General features: G+C 43.4%; 1 pseudogene; it reads right to left on the reverse strand.

The window, feature by feature from the left end:
• Positions 1–4,097: 4,097 nt before the first annotated feature.
• Positions 4,098–4,171, reverse strand: LOC121452654 (annotated as a pseudogene).

Here is a 4,171-nt window from a genome sequence, read left to right on the forward strand (position 1 = left end):
CCTTGTAGTTCTCCTCCTGTCTCTGCCTCCCAGAATGGAAATTATAAGCATTATATGCCCATATATGCCTGTTAGACGGATGCTGGAAATACAAACTTGGGTCCTGTTACCAATAAAATCAGCACTTTCCCATCTCTCTAGCCCTACTTAAAATTTTACTTTATTTTATTTCATTTATTATGTTATAAAGAATTAAAGCAGAGATCTCATGCATGCTGATCAACTGTTCTCCTGGGTTACATTCACCAGTGGCCCTTGTTAAAATTTTAAACTGATGCATGAAAACATAAGATGTATTTAAAGGGTATCATTTGATATGTATATATTAATTTTATTACCAGATTGCATATTCCTGTTTCTTTAACTTTTATCATTTGTTATCTTTTTGTTTTGTTTTGTTTTTCGAGATAGGGTTTCTCTGTGTAGCTTTGGAGCCTGTCCTGGAACTCACTCTGAGAACCAGACTGGCCTTGAACACACAGAGATCCGCCTGTCTCTGTCTCTCAAGTACTGGGATTAAAAGTGTGTGCACCACCCGGCGACATTTATCGTTTCTTATGGCAAAACTATTCAAAATCCTTCCTTTTGATTGTCTGATGCAGTTTATAAGTGTGACCCATAGGCACCCTAGGGCTTTCTGTCTCTTCCCCACACAGGCTTTTTCTTTTCTTTTGGATTAGATTAAACAGTATCAGGTTTCACTGTGGCATGTTTTCATCAAAAATGTGGTTTTGTTTATTCCCCTCCCCACTTCTACCCTCTCACCCTGACCCTCCAATACCCTCAATTCTCCCTTCTGCTTTCACGTCTTCTATGTCCTATTGTCCTTTCATGTTCTCAACACCTCTTTTCTTCTCTCTCTCTCTCTCTCTCTCTCTCTCTCTCTTTCTCTCTCTCATTATAATTTTTCTCTCATTATAATCTTTATTTCATAAACTACGCCACACTCACCTGCACAAATATACAGAAATATAAACATGATTAGCTAGGATCCCCATATGAATGAGAACATGACATTTTTAACTTTCTGGATCTAAATCACCTCACTTACTTCCCAGCTCCATATAACACCCTGGAAATGTCACTTCATTTATATTTTTAGCTGAAGAAAGCTCCATTGGGTATATGTGTACCACATTTTTCATTGTCTGTCTGTTGATGGACATCCAGGCTGGTTCCATTTCCTTGCTATTGTGAATAGAGGAGCAGTAAACAAAGACGCACAGTTATCTCTGTGGAAGGAGGTATTTGCCTTGGAGTATTTGCCCAGGTTCACTTCTCTGTTAGATAAATTGGAGAAGCTGAAGAAATTTGTTTGGATGTCAGGAGGGCTATTATGTGTAAAGAGGTTGTTGGACCTGAAATTAGGAAAGATGTCAAAGTATATTGCTTATGGCCACAGCCGGTCCCTGTGTGGATGCTGAACTATGCTCACGCTAGACAAACTCCCATGCTCACCTGTTCCTAAGCACAGCTGCAGTCATGCTTGTGGCGAGGAGCAGCTTCGCTGTCTGTGAAATGAGCAAGGACTAATAGAGGGTCACTGTCTCTTTTCGATGGAGACTATGTCAAGGAAATGTCAAAGGTCTCTTTTGTCTAAATATTTAAATTATCATGTGTTCACAAATATCAAATTTTCTGTGGATTTGGGAAAGCAAGACTTTTATGTTAACGTTTTATCTTAAGAAAACAGAATTAAACAAAAACAGATTTTAAAAGTCGCTTTTACAGTCACAGTTCAGCTGGCTTTGGTGAGCTCCAATCGATCAGCCCCACTGTCTTCGTGGGTGGGTGCACCCCTCGTGGTCCTGACTTCTTTGCTCATGTTCTCCCTCCTTCTGTTCCTCATTGGGACTTTGGGAGCTCAGTCCAGTGCTCCAGTGTGGGTCTCTGTCTCTATCTCCATCCATCACCAGATGAAGGTTCTATGGTGATATGCAAGATATTTGTCAGTATTGTTATAGGATAGGGTCATTTCAGGTTCCCAATCCGCAGCTGCCCAAGAGACTAACTGGGGACCTCGCCTTGGGCACCTGGAAGCCCCTCTAGGTCCAAGTCTCTTGCCAACCCTAAGATGGCTCCCTTAATTAAGATATGTGCTTCCCTGCTCCCCTATCCAACCTTCCTTTATCCCAATCATCCCGTTGCCCCAAGTTCTCCACATCCTCCCCTTCTCACTTTTCTCTCCCCATCTCCCCTTACCCCCCTCCCACCCCACCCTTAAGATCCCGATTTTTGCCTGGCAATCTTGTCTACTTCCCATACCCAGGAGGATAGCTATATGTTTTTCTTTGGGTTCACCTTCTTATCTAGCTTCTTTGAGATAAAACCAGACTCTCTGAATATGGCGGACAATGAGGGCTGCTGAGTACCAAGGACAATGGCACTGGGTTTTGATCCTACTTCATGTTCTGGCTTTGTGGGAGCCTAGCCAGTTTGGATGTTCTCCTTCCTAGACCAGGATGGAGGGGGAGGACTTTGGACTTTCCACAGGGCAGGGAACCCTGACTGCTCTTCAGACTGGAGAGGGAAGGGGAGAGGAGTGGGGGGAGGGGGAGAGGAGTGGGGGGGAGGGGGAGAGGAGTGGGGGGAGGGGAAGAGGAGTGGGGGGAGGGGGAGAGGAGTGGGGGGAGGGGAAGAGGAGTGGGGGGAGGGGAAGAGGAGTGGGGGGAGGGGAAGAGGAGGGGGAGGAGGGGGGAGGAGTGGGAGGCTGGGAGGAGGCAGAAATTTTTTTTTCCTCAATAAAAAAAAATAAAAAATAAAAAAAGTTGCTTTTATCACAGCATGAGTTATTTGTAAGAGAATTAAGGTTTATTAAACGAGTTGCATTGTTGGACCTCATGAGGCCTGGGCATGTGGCCCAGTGTAATTTACTGAGCCTAACTTAAGTTGGTGTGAGGCCTAGTATAACTTCCTGAGTCTAGCTAGAGTTTGAAGACCTGTCTCTGGCTACTTGACCTAAACACACCTCTGCCCAGCCACCACTAACATAGCAGAGTATTATTACCCTTGTTCCTTACTCCACCTTGGCCCATCCCAGGCTTTCCCACCCCCATCATAACTCGATATAAGTCCCTGCTTGATATCAACAAGGGAGTTTCTGCTTTGACAGACTCCTAACACAGTGGGTGTGTTTCTCCCCCAGTGCCCAGGGGAGAAGGCTGAGTAGCAACACTCCTCAACCCGTTCAGCTGCAGGGAGAGTCCAGTGGGTTCGGCTCTGCTCCGCTCTTTCTGCCACATGAATTTGGAGGTGTAGTTCCCCAAACCTTTTCTTCTACATAGATCTTGTAGTCCCAAGTAACTTCCTCCCTGTGGATCCTGCTAGGAACAGACTTGAGGACTTCAAGTCTGTGTTCATCAGTGACAATAAAGACCTCCTGTATTCTGATCATTCATGTGGGCCTACTCTACTCTTCCCCATGAGACTACAGCAGAAGGACAAATCCACAAAAATGATTATCCAGTTCCAACTTCTGAGTTTCTCATCTTCTGAAACACACATGGAAGAAATACAAGGTAATTTCATGACTTAAAGAGATAGAAGTAGCGCATCCAAGACCAAAGGAGAAAAGGCAGTGTCCATCTAGGAAGACGGAATCATGCTGTGTTTGTAAAGTTCGAGTACAAAGAAAATGTTTGGCATATACTTTTCTTACATTCTGTCATGTTGGTATACTTAAAACCATGTCGGAAGAAGGCTGCTAATTCCATGTTCCTCATATTTATTCAATAGAGATTTGTAGTCCTTAGAAAACATTTGCAGAAATATAATACTGAAGCACGGCACACCACAAGCCTGGGTTCTCCTTGCTTTATCTCTGTAGCAGTTCTTTAATACAGCTATGTAACAACGTAAATCATTAGTGGGTTTTTTAGTCTTTTCATCACTTTTAATTGTCTCAGCACATTTGTGCTCCCTTTAGGTTCATCAGTTGCCCAGTGTGTCTCAAGTCTACCTGTATATTTCAGAAGACTTTAATAAGCAATAAGATTCCTTTCTTTCTAAAAATGGCACACGAAGGGAACCTTACTCTTCTAAAGTCTTCTGAGATGAGTACTTTCATAGGTGACAGTTCTTGAACAAACTTTTCTTTTCTTTTAATGGAACACTTCACGAATTTGTGTGTCATCCTTGCCCAAGGACCATGCTAATCTTCTCTGTATCTTCT

Source organism: Microtus oregoni, unplaced genomic scaffold, assembly GCF_018167655.1.
Source record: "Microtus oregoni isolate MIOR12 unplaced genomic scaffold, Mior012 000009F_ref0000495, whole genome shotgun sequence".
Classification (NCBI taxonomy): domain Eukaryota; kingdom Metazoa; phylum Chordata; class Mammalia; order Rodentia; family Cricetidae; genus Microtus; species Microtus oregoni.